The 14,125-nt window shown below is 28.3% G+C and overlaps 1 long non-coding RNA gene across 2 annotated transcripts; it reads left to right on the top strand.

Annotated features, from left to right (window-relative positions):
- The first annotated feature begins 1,057 nt into the window (after window positions 1-1,057).
- Window positions 1,058-10,486, top strand: LOC121120869 (uncharacterized). 2 transcript variants are annotated; one of them, XR_011780782.1, is made up of 4 exons: window positions 2,174-4,338; window positions 4,423-5,507; window positions 6,973-7,344; window positions 9,827-10,486. It is a non-coding gene; the product is annotated as an uncharacterized lncRNA (long non-coding RNA). The 2 variants fall into 2 exon arrangements; XR_005865242.2 differs by lacking the exons at window positions 2,174-4,338; window positions 4,423-5,507 and adding an exon at window positions 1,058-1,312.
- Window positions 10,487-14,125: the final 3,639 nt, after the last annotated feature.

The raw sequence follows: 14,125 nt of genomic DNA on the forward strand, positions 1-14,125 counted from the left end.
ACTGCTTGACGTACGTGCTCGCAGATTTAAAGAAAAATATCTATAAATATAAAATAATTCCGAGGAATCAGGAGGGAATTTTGTATTTTTGATCATTTTTGGATGTTCTAGATGCCATTACATAGTAGTTCTTATTAATATGATCGTTTAAAAAAATGTTGCTAATAATTATAAATTGAATGAATGTTAGTTATATGCTACTCTATACAATAAGCGTTGTGGCTCTTTTTATGCATCATACATATGTATAATTTGAAGATTAATTATTTACTAAATATTCCATCTCTAAACCTTTCCTCTGGCAAAAAGAAATGAATAAAGGCCTATAATAAGTTAGTAGTCCGCTCATTCTTCCCAGTTCTGGAATTATTCTTCATTTAATTGTATTGAACTGCTCTAATTAGTGTTCAATCCAGTCCCGTTACCAGACTTATATCAAAAAAGGTGATAGGGCTGTGACTTGGATTTTTCTTTGTGAGTTAATTAGCTCTAGATGAAATTTTTATTTTTGTATTCGTTTTTAAGGAGCTTTTTTATCAAAACCAAAATTTGTTATTATTTAAAAAAATAAAAAATCTTTAACCTTTATATAACTATTACACCCATTTTTAATCACAAATCTGGTGGCTTAACTATTTTGTAGAACAATAATTTAGAATATTTTCACAATTCTGCAGTTTTAATAGAACCACTTAAATTGTGTTTATATTTAATTGTCCATTCGAGGCATGCAAATAAACATCGTAGTACAGTACTGATTCAATCAATAACCATACAAAATACTAATATGTAGGGATTTTTTTGAACACATTGAAAAATCAATAGCTGACAAAAATATATATCGTTTAAATTTGGGATAACGCTATGATGGATACATACAACTTGATCGCTTATTATTTATTGTATTCATTGCAAAAAATATATACATCATAATGCATCACTTTTTATTTAATGAGAGAAATAAATTTTTTATAGACAAAATATTTCTTGGAATTTGATGATCTAATAAATCCTATTTTTAGAAAGAAAACAAGTGTACAAGATATAATACATCTGTAACATATATATAAGCTCCACTGGATTCAAAGTAGAATTCCTCATACTTGAAAGCATGAAATCCCCGCAAAATAGTCGTTTGCATTGAACATAATTTCATTTTCAAACACATCTATTCAATCTTGACCTTTTCAGTTTTGTGCATAATTTAATATATATTGAAAGTCACTGAGAAGTTAGACAACTAAATGTCACATCACATATAGAATGTATGTATGTATTGTACATATCTGCAAAAGTAACTTAAACTTCATAGGTAAGATCTGAATCAACTCCTAAAAATGTAATGGGGCTTTGTACCGCCTAATTGTGAGTACGTAGAAAATTACGTCAATGGATCTTCATCCTGGTATTTTGATTGAATAGTAATGTTGCTCTTTTATGCCAGGCAAATGTATCCAATTTCTACTTCTCTTTCTTGTTGTACCTAAATCTAATTTCCCACCTACAGTCTACCATAATTGGATGTCCCTAATTTTTTTAAAGGAATCACTCGAGTAGAAGTGCACGATTCCGTCTCTCTTTATATGGAATATAAAAGGAATCAAAATAAAAGTTTCGGTCATAAACTCCTAATGAGGAAGAAGTTTTTCTTCTTTTTTTGTTGTTATTATTTTATTTCTTCAAATAATGATTTATCGCTTTATTAATCATTAAAATGGTTTTTGAGCAGCTGCAGTGTAAGGAGAGGGAGGGAGGGAGGGAAGGGGGGCATGGTTCACTCCATGCTTTATTAAATAAGATCCGATTCCTTGTATCCTCATTTTATGATTATTATGAATCAATCAACTTTCATTCATTTAATAAAACCAACTCACTTATAACGACTGAATAATAAACGTATTTTAAATTATAATCATCCATCATTACAAATATACAATTTGTACTATTTCATTTATGAATGCAATTATTTATTTAGTTGTCCATAGAATTGAACATCCAAGAATTTGTCATGGATGTGCCAAGGCATCATTGTGTAAACAATGATCCATTTCAAATTAATGGACCATGTATCAAATATAATAAACACATTTATCTCAATCAAAATGTATATATGTATCTTTGTAAATGTACATTTTGAATTTCAATAAAAAAAATCATACAAATTAGAATTTTCTTTTTGGCAAAGCAATTAAATTGGACAATGTTACGTCTTTTTTGATTAATAAATTATCCACCAAAGTAGCTGAGTATTACAAATATTTTATTTTCCTAAAAAGCAATATACCATTTTTCAAAACAATAGAAAAAAATTCATATTCCCCACCAAAAAAAATATATATATATAGGTAAATATTTAGGGGATTAAAAGTTTTTAGTTACTTAACCAATAGAAAATTCAACCGTGGTCGGTGCAGTCATTTATAAAAGTTATTTCATCCCCATAATGAATACTTTTGACCCTGACTATCCATGTAACTAAAAAATTGTTTAAGGTAAATATGGATTCAGTAATATCCATAACTTTGATGGCTGGTGTGGTATCAAATATAATTTTTTCATAATTAAAGATAAATTATAATATTAAGAATTTAAATGATTTTTTTATAGAATGTCATTTTGCAAAGTTTTTAGCAGATGATAGATCTAAATTTCCAAATTGATGATAATAATTAAAGGTTAGAGATAGAGTGGAAAATGTGCACCGTTCATGCTTTTCATTCATTTTGAGCTCTTAACGTTAATTTTGAGTTGAGCACATAACAGATTTTTTTAGAACGGCTTGGTGTTGTTCTAGTGTTTTGTGTGTTTTTAGCTCATTTTTGTCGTTATCCTAAGACATTGTTTACTGCAGGAAGAAAGCTAAAACAAAGTGGCAAAACGACGACCAAAGTGATCCTTTTTTTTTAAAATTTTGTTGGTTACGAGAATATTTTTTTTTGTTCACTAGTGCACTGTGGGTATCATAAATTATTATATAACCAACTATACAACCTTCATGAATTCTCAAGGCGAATTGTCAAAAGGCAAGAAAAATTATAAAGTGAGATCCTCAGTAGTATCCCAAAAGGTACATCTCGCGAGGAAAAAAAAAATGAGTAGACAAATAAATTTGGATAAAAATTGATCATATTGTCGTCGTTTAGTTAAAAAACTAAAACAAAATGACTGCCTGGACTGATTTTTGAAAGAAAAGAACGGACAAATGAATAATGAATGGAAAAAGTATGAATCCTAGTAGCCATTTATACAGTTACTCAAATTGTTGTTCTTGGGGTTTGTTCATTTATTTTTTCCTCAAAGGCTCATTTGAAGAAAAAATAGGCAATTTGATCTGTTTTTTTAGGCTCCAATTAATTTATATCAGCCTCAAAAATCCATATGGGTTGGATCTTAGTTTCTTTTAACTTTAATTTTTTTTTTTTCATAAGAGGAAAACTCCATTCCCTAATATGCAATATCCGATACATCATTAACTTTATTAATAATGGGATTTTTGTTCTTGCTTTTAAATTGAAGACTCGTGACTTTCATTGGGGGTATTTTATATACATTATGATATTTCTTAATATGATCAAATTGCCAATCATAACTCATTCACAATGGAGATATCCATGTATCTTATACTACTCGTACATTTATAATAATAAGCCTCAATATTTTCATCCGAATCTCAACTAAATTTATGTTTACTAAAGTACAATATATGTACAACTTTTTAAGTATAAATCAAAAGAGAAACATTTTGCACATTTTTTCAAAAATCTCGTATTGAATCAAATATAGAATGGTTTATCTACAGTCTAATACCATTGCTTCACTTTCAACTCAAGGAATATAAACGGGAAATTCCATTTGAGTACAAAATGACAATATTTAATCCTAGACTTAGAAATTGCAAACTCCTTTCATTTCACGATCTCTTTTGCATAACATATTACAGAGTAATATATCACTACAAAATTGGAATGTAAGATGGGTTTCTCATTTCCGCAGAAACTGTCTTGGAGTAGGAACCTGGGTTTTGAAAGTAAATAATAAATACTGTGGAATTTAAGTATTTATTTTAATATTTTAAGAAGAAATAATAATTTTTAAGCAGATCTTAACCATATAATTTCAATTCTCTCGATCCTCATTTTTATCATCATCAATATTAATACACGATTGTGTTTTTTAGAGGCCGTTAGTCCTACTATTTTTGATTCCATAACTCGATTTATTCCATAAATTGAAAATGGAGGGTAAAACCAATGATTTGGTGGGGGTTTTATCTTCTAGATTTAAGCAAAATTTGTATGTTCGTCGACACCTAATAACTCCGGGCAATGCCGGCTATATGTAGGTAAATAAAACTTATATTATAAAATAATTAAATTGGAGATTTCTTGCGGGTGAAAATCCCTATAAATTCCGGGAAAATAGGATCGCGATAGAGAAACCCTAGTATGTACATTGTAAATATACAGATGTTGAAGAAACAGAATACGACCAAATACAAATCATGAACAGGTAGTACAAACAACCATACACATGATCATTTTCATATAACTAAAAAAAAAAAATGTCTGTTTTGTTTTATCCTTAATAGAATTTGATACATAATAATATAATTATATATATTAGAAGTTCCTTCTTTAGCTAGTTAGTAATCATGTATCACATAAATTAAATAAATTCATATTGTCTATATTAGAAAAAGGTGCGTGGGACACATAGAAGAGACCCTCGTTTGCTCCATATCCTCTAAAAACTACAGGGAAGAGTATCAAGGTTTGATAACTACATACTTATATGCTTATATAGGTAGTATTAAGGAAAGATCCGACTTCCCAAAATAGAAGTGGCTAAAAAATAATGCTAAATCTCTCTGAATAAAGGACAAGTCCGTAAGTAGTAAAATTATATTAAAATGACCACAAAACTTGCAAATTTTAAGAAGACTTACTAATAGATGGAAAATACTTCTAGAATATGTAAAACAAAACAAATTTAATTTCTTCTTCTATTATTTCCATAATAATGTGTAAGATAATCTATTAACCCAATCTTAGAAATCATAAAGTCTTTTCAACTTTATGACTTTTTTCGTTTTCAATGTCATACTTATTAAATGTTCAACTTATTGTTAGCTATTTTTGTAAAGAGGGATTTAGATTATCTTTTTGCAACAATGTTTATTATATTTGTAGTATCCTTATTCCCTGAAACAAAAAAATACTGAAAGTATGACAATAATACAGTTTGTGAAGTACTAGCTTAGTTTATAAACTCGTATAACAGTGTTATTCTACATACCAACATTAATTTAATTATAGGAATATGTTCTTCTTTTTACAAGATTTAACTGGAGTTCAGTGGATTCATATGAAAGTAATATGTACACTAGGGTAATTACTTTTTACAATCTCATATCCTTAGTTATTTTTGGATGGATTTTATGTCAAGTTGAATATTTAAGAAAACGTGATTTGAATAAGAAACAACACACATAAAAAGATTTTTAATAGGTACAAATGACATTATACTTATTTGAATAAAAACTTCAATACGCTCTTATAAACTTATTAAATCAATTTTGTAACATAATGCATCCATAGCAATCTTTTTTGCATCTCTTAACCTTTCCTACAAAAAAAAAAAAAAAAAAAAAATCCTAAATTAAATGTGATTAGTCAATGTATACTCGATTGTTTGACTATACTTTATATATTTGTAGAAATATGTTATTAACTTTGTATTATTTAGTTTATTTTAGTTCAATAATTATTCAATGTTCTAAGAACTAAGAGTAGAGAGATCAACAGTTGACAAAAAACAACAACAACATAGTAAATGACCAAACAATGATTTGATGAAATTAATTGTCAATTAAATACATTTTTTATTTCATTTATTAAATGAGATGAAATGGGGATATGAGGACCTCGAAGGGGTTTGCTTATAAAACATCTACGATACACCTATATTGTATGTTGAATGGACAAAATGTAAGCTTATAAACTTTACTTTGATACAATCATGAGGTATTGATAAGAAAAAAGAAATGAAGTCATTATTTATCCTTGAGTTCATCCCTTTGTTTAATCCAACCATGATGATCTGTCACCTTCTATCCATATTCACAACGTCATTAAAAGCCAATTTGAATATATATCTACAAACATAATATATATATATATTTATTTACGACTGTTGGAATAAATAACATAGAAATAAAACAGAACAATCAACTTCATTTAATTGAGAAAATGTTTTTGTTAAGTGTATTGTTTTGGCTTTTGAATCTCATTTCATTGTGCTCCTGGAATTTTTTTTCGACTCTTGAATCCTAATATATTTATTTTGCGGAAATGTTCCAACATGCTTTGAAGTGTTTCAATAATATAATGTACAACACATTATTTAGAAATAATGAGGGAATAGAAAATTAAAACAATTAGCAAAAGTGATTAAAAGTATCTGACTTAACATTTTTCCCAATCTCACAAAAAGTTAAAGAACATAGAAACAAAGAATACAAATCTTCTTTGTTTGATTTTTCTAAGACCAGAAAACAAAGAGCAGAGAAATACATGAAAATGTGGAATTATTATAAGAACTTTATTATTTTGCCGGTTTTCCTATTTCCAAGGAAATATCTTTTTTTCTTTCTTCATCTTTTTAAAACATCTTGAGTCTATCTATTTACATAGGTAAATACCCCCTCAAAAAACTCAAACCCCTTCTTTCAATACTCTAATAATTGCTTGGACTACATTAATCGTGACGAGGGTAAAAGAGTTTGTACTTAAACATTTATGTAGATACACTACGATTGAGTTTAACTCGTGTGTTCTTTTTAACGTGGTTGAAAGTAATTATTATTAGTAAGTACTTGAATTAATTGACGTTTGATTAAAATTTTTACTCATTAAGTGCTCTGAGGACTGAGATCCTTGAAATTATTGATCAATTTACTTTCCTTTGTTTTAGATATACAAAAATCCCTCCTTAGGAGGTCTGTAGAAATTTAAAGACAGAATATATTATACTCCTGGATGTATGCGATAAATGAGATTTGGTGAAGATTTTGGTGGCATGACATAGTTGTTTTTACATCAAGGAGTGCTATCTTGTTGTTTTAACGAAGTGATTTATGTATGAAGAGCTCCTCAAATTCCACTTTCTTAATCTACAGATAATGAAATACGTTTGTAATAGGGATGTGGTTCTTGGTGTGGATCAGTCTCAATCTCTCAAAGTCTGGATCTCATTGCCAAGACAAATAACAAAGCAACTAAAAAACTAGATATTTTTCTCTTTTAGTTTCATCCCATCAAATTCTTTGTCATTCCTTGGTCTCAGGTAAGATGGTATTGACCACAACACTAGGTAGTTAATAACAAATTCCATTAAATAAATACCAAAGAAAGGGTATAAATAGACAGGAACCAAACCCTGTATATAAAATCCCTGGATACACGAATGGAATACTAATTATATGAAACGATAATTATAAATGATGCGAGTCAAACATTAATAGAAAGCCCATCATCATCCTTTAGGATAATTTATTTACTAATTAGTTATTATCGATTTGAAATGACAGTGCATTAATAACTTTTCAAGGGAGCCAAACAATTCTTAGTCACGGATAGAATCACCAAATAAAAAACCACATCACAATGATTAGATTGATAGATATTTTCATTTTATCTGATGGGCTATTAGAACTATTTATAAGACGTATTATTTATTAAGCTTTTAACAGATTATTATGACTTATTTAATATTAAATATCTTATATAATAACTTTAAAATTGCTACTAAAATTGCACTTCTTTCGTACTGCAAAGGTAGAACAATAAACTCTTTTGACGCCACATGATTTCTCATAACATTATGTCAGATTTCTATAAATAGACATCAGTATTTTAAGCTTTTGAACAATTATATATATGCATTTGCACATAATAGTATAAATACGTTCACTGCTCAGTATGAAATAATTGAAGTTTACTTAAACAAATTTCAAAATATTTATGTGAGACACACAATTATATCTGCTTCTTTCATTTCCGAAACTTTTCTTCAAAATAACAAAATTATGACGCTATTGGCTAATTACGTCATTTTTCCAAACTGTTAGACCATTTACTTTATTTTAGAGTAAAACTTGTTCAATCTTTAACAATATTTAATGAGTTCAATGCACTAATAAGAGGCAATAATTGACCAATCGAGGTGATATCAGAGATTGAAAAGTTAAAAATTTTTGACGACCACTTTAGTTTTGTTCTAAATCTTAAGGATGTGTCCGAGTTGGACTTAAAAACCGCCACATAGAACACTTATGGGTAAACAATGTCCTCATTGTATGTATCAATTACTTTAATTAGCCCAAGGAATGACAAAATATATTACTGTGCACGAAAGATACTTAAAGTTTTACAAAGCTAACTCAATTGGTAAAATGAGGTAGTTCACCATAATATTGGTAAAAATGATGCCTTCTGGAGAATACTTTACAATTTGGGACGTTTTTCATGTACTGCATGTGACCGATTTTAAGTCCCATATTCGACACATCGACACAACCCTACAAAAAATAGTAAATTATCATGTTAGTGATATGATAACGCTGTGGTATTATAATTCACAAGTATTATTACATACCAAGTGGGAATGAGTTTGTAAACTCTAGTTTAGTTTAAGTTGGACATTAGCTTATTAAATTACTTTTCCCATAACAATTCCCGTGTCTAAGAAGTTATAATTATAATTACTTTTATTCATACTAACTCGTTGATATCATAATATAGATTAATAATATGTTTATTTAATAATAAGAAATTAAAATAACGCTTGTTAGTTAAAAACAATAAACTATTCTTCAAAATTATTATTCCAATGTAAGATTATCAAAGTAGTAGTAAAAATTGCAAAATAGTGAAAATATTACTAAAAAATCCCCATTGATAAGTAATTTCTACATTAATTCTTTCATTGCTTGATGAGTTGAATCCCCTCGAAATTTGATATTGTATTACTTAGTAGTTAAGATGATAGATGATAAGTAGATAAAAATGAAGAAATACCTACGTTGAGATTTCACGCCTGACATTTCAATAATTGCAAAGATTCCTTAAATGCATTTTGTGGTTAAGTAAGATTCGGTCATCAATATATATATGTACATTGTATTAAATTGAATTATCTGGAAAATTGCACAATTTTGGATGAGAGAGGCGCACAAAAATGTAAAAAAATAAAAAAACACCTTTTAATTCGTCGTTGAATATTAGAAAAAACCATCTTTTATTAGCAAAGGCGATTTGTTTAATTGAAGCTTGTTCTTTTTAGCCGCATTGGAAATGAATTTCAAGCAGTTTAAGGAGAGTATTGAAATATGTAGTGTTTTTGAGTGTGTTTTTTAAAGATGATAAGCCCACCCATCATTATATCAAGTGTTTAATGACATTTGGTAAAAAAGATCAACTTTTCTAATTAGGTAAGTTAAAATTAGAGTTGCAATTTAGCTCTTAAATTATGTACGTCTTGCAAAGTTTTATAGTAACTCCTTTCGATGTTTAAACGATGAAATTTTAGATTATTAGTCTGAGGCTGATGAAATAACAGTCAATAGTTTGAGAAAGATTAAAGTTTGCTCTACAGTCTGAGATCGATTAAGGATCACAATATGTATCATTTAAAACGAATAACAATCTTTATAGTATCTCTTAAAAAACTTTTAATTTAATTTTTGATTTCCAGTTAAGCTAATCCATATTCATCACTAACCTTTACGGTATCTCATAATCTTACTTCTCTCTCTCTCTCTCCCTAGATCACCGTTTTTCAAACTTTTTCCTGTCAGAGCACCTTTCAAAATTGCATGAATCTCAAGGTACTCCAGTGTGTCAAGCATGAATTAAAATGACACTGCATAGCTTGAATGAAAATGTCCTGTTTATTTAGACTAGACAGTAATGGTATAATTACAGCCTCTGCAATAGTGTGAAGCGTTCTTGTTTTAGCTACTATTTCAGCTGTAAAGAAGATTCTTCAGATTTAGTCATCATTTCGAGGGTTGAGTGCCAAATTGTCGCAACTAAAAAATGAAAAATATATGTGTATATGTCATCCTAGAAGTTTCATATTCAATGGTGATATTTGAGAAACACTGCTCCAGATATTTAGACAATTTTTTTTCTACTATGGAGATATTATTCATAAATAGATAGAAATTTCCACAATTTGACAAGAGTTAAGATTATATTTCGAGTAGAACCAATTAACATTTACAACACTTCTAAAAAGGATCTACAACTGCAAAAAAAACAACTGTTTACATATTTATGTCAGTAGGACAACGCCGTCTCAAGAAATCACATAAAACCGAGACTAACACTAACATTCTGAGTTCTAATGTATGACTTTAATTTTTAATTACTTCAAAGTTCATCAATTGCCATTCCTCTATTTAAACGTTAATAAATATATTCTATAATTGATGTTTATTTATATTTATTTAAAAATTCAAGTTAGATGAAAAATGAGAAATAATAATATTAAGGCTAAAAAAACAAAAGAACCCTTATTCGTTAATTTAAATATCTCCATATTTTTTATGCATAATATGTATATATCTTTTGTTCAGCATCTTTTCTTTTTGTTATGATAAAAATTTGTTTTTAAAGTACCAAAATGTTGTATAAATTGTCAAGCCCGTCGTTTTATAATAATTCAAACATTAATTAAATCCTTATTTATAACAAATATTTTGTCTGTATATATTGTGAACATAGATGTAATACACACCTCAATTTTTCATACTTAATCTCTTTATACATATGTACATAAAAACATGCAAAAATCAGCTGTGCGTGTATGTAGTGACATTTTCAAGCAAAAATAACAACGAAATGTTATTTGAACAACAATTACCAATGGTTTTTTTTTCGCTTATTTGTTGTTGTTTTTGATTATGTTATTTTATGCGTCGCATGCTTCTAACTCACAAAAATTCCTTTGAATCCAGTCACACAAATCAAGTGTGATATTTGTTTGTAAGTTTTACTAGCAATTTTGCCAGGCTCTTAACTAAGAGGATCGTTAAAATAGATTGCACATTCTAATTATATGTACTTACGCGTAACTAAAGCTACTGGATCTGATTTATCAGATCATCCAAATACGATTAAGTATCACTAAGATAATGAGGAGGTCTTTGTAAACAACATATACATTGGAAGACACAATACATATATTTTTTCTTAATTCCATTAATTTATTTTTTTCTACACAAAAAACATTGTTTTACAAAAGATTTCATTAGGCGATAAGGTGTGTATCGTATCTATTGCTTAACTATAACTAATTTAGGTAAATACAAATACCTACTAGTTAAAAGAGTTAGAGTTAATTATGATCCTGCATTACATAAAAATGCTTTTTAGTTCCTTTTCTTTTTTATCTTTACCGGAAATGATGATACTTTTCTTCTTCCAAAGGTATTTGGCTTGTATTTTATGAATACTTGTGCCCAAAGTAAATCATGGTATAAGTACAAAGGATTCCAAGTTTCACGCAATAATAATAAACATACTACACTTTATTGATGTTCTGAACGTTGATTTGTTGAATTCAAATTCAATATTGTAAGTTGGGAGTATCTCTACTGTTGAAAGAAGACGAATTTAATATTGGGAGGAAGTAACGTAATTGGATTAGTACTACATAATTTACGGTAGTTGTTTTTTCTCTTATTAAAAGAAAGGTTAAGAGATACATTGAAGATTACTATGTGCGAGGCGTAGTTTTTATACTTAATTCATCTTTTGCTTAATATAAAATATTTTCCTGTTTTAATGACGAATAACTTGTTTTACTAGTTTTATTATTAGAACTTTTCAGTACTTTAAGAGTCCTTAGAAACATTTTCAGTTTCGAGTATTTAGGCCTCAGAGTAGGGTTAATTAACTTTCGTTTTTCTTATATAAAAAAGTAATTTGGTATGACTAAAGTACAGCTAAAAAATTATTATATCTGGATATTAGATTACGGAAGAAAAAATACTCATCCTTTTTTGTAAAATTGTACTATGAATCACCGTAGTAGCCACTACGGAGAATCATAGTCTTAGTCTTGTCCTTAACTTATGATTGCAGTCTTTCAAGTACTTTCCAACTGTAAGTGTATTTAAATATTATGTACAAATCATTATACTTATAGTTATTATACATGTTATAAAATGATATGAAGTGATTAACCTTGTCTGAGTTGTTATTATACAAAAAGCATCCATCAAAAACATGGGGAAGGAGAAAAAAATGAATCTTTTTGAAACTATATGACTACTACTCCTTGGAAGTGTGTACATATGTGAGTACTTACTCAACCTTGGACTCGTTATATATTGTTTCACTTCACTCAAAAGTACAACAATACTATTCATAGAGTAATAAATATTTTGTTTAGCACACAATTTATGCTTATTCATTTTGGTTAATGGCAGAGTTAAAGCATTTTCACAAATTATATATTTATTTTTTTCAATCTCGGTATTATTGGTTGAAGGGCTGATACGAACAAACATATAATTAGAAGTGCTAATTTAAGATTGGGGTTCTGAGTTTTAAAAATATCGCAGAAACATTTTATTTTTTTCTCAATTTTGTAAAAATATAAAAAATATATAATTAGATAATCTTAATTATTGCTAACAATCCACAGGTTTTTGGCTTTGGGATTATGCATAGTAAAGTCAAAACAATACTTTTAAAATTGTATTTTTTTCTCAAATCTAGATTCATTATTTTTACTTTTGTAGATACATATATATTTTACTTGCTTTGGTTTAGTCAAAAATAAATTAGATAATGGTTTTGTTACATTATGAGAAAGCTTCAAATTACTATAAATTATTTTGGTAATGTTAGTTACCTTGTAATGTGGGCTGCATTACTAGTAAATTAAACTTATACATTTTTAGAATCTATAAACATTCATTTTTAAATAAATAAATATTTGTGTTTATAGGTCTATCTACTACTCATTAGGTCAATAATTAACTTTGAACATAAAAAAAGAAACAAAAAATACACCGTAAAACGTTAAGTGTCGTACTTATTGTCCAACGGCACCATGGGTAAGTTTATTTTGTTTCTGGACTAGACCATACAAGATTGTAAATTTGGGATCGACACAATACTTTTTTCCTTCATTCTTGTTCATTTGAAATCGTGTTCATTCATGTGAGCTATTCACTGATTGTCTACCTTTGTAAGCAGTAAAATTCTTGGATGAACAGTGGAAAGAGAGATGAACAAAGTGATTTTTTTATTTATATAATGCTCAATAATAATGAACGTGACAAAAAAATGACATAAGAAACAAACTGCATCTATGACGTCAAGGTCAGAAATTCTTATCATTTCATTATTCATTTTTTCCCTCTTTTCATTTATGTATATAATTGAATGAAGAGAGATACACACACAAAACTCAAATCATTTATTCTGATATGGGTAAAAATAGTTTTGGAAAAAAAGCACGAGAGGTCAACCATTGCTCATTGATAAACCTCAATATATATGCATATTTTTTTATTCCTTGTTTCTGGGTGTGAGCTTGGACGTTCCCTAAAATAAAAATTATCAACTCATTGGAAGATCTTAGTCAATTTCAATGAATAGAATCAAATATTATAGTGATTTGAGAATATTTAAAACATTAGACATTAAACATAGGTTCCACTTATGTCGTATTGGTATTCGATCTGGAAATTTTGGAAATTTCTAGGACCATATTTGTTTCTTACTCATTTAATTCGGTCTCCGGAAAGGTCCTGATAACAAGATTTGATTAAGAAATTTTAAAAAGCGTTTTCACTTATACATATTTTTATTTTCTCCCATTTTTATGGTAAACTTTTCTGAAGAAAAAGTTGGTAATTTAACATCTTTTTACACTTTTTATTCAATATATGCCCCTCCATTCTGAATGATGGCTTCAATACGGGGACGAACAGAAACACAGCTAGCCTTGATAAAGTCTGAAGAAAAGTTGTTTTACTCCTTCGTGATCACAGCCTTCAGGGCATTGACATTCGGATGATAAGTCTTGTTTGATTTGCCCTCCAAGA

This window comes from Lepeophtheirus salmonis, chromosome 6 (assembly GCF_016086655.4).
Source record: "Lepeophtheirus salmonis chromosome 6, UVic_Lsal_1.4, whole genome shotgun sequence".
Lineage (NCBI taxonomy): Eukaryota > Metazoa > Arthropoda > Copepoda > Siphonostomatoida > Caligidae > Lepeophtheirus > Lepeophtheirus salmonis.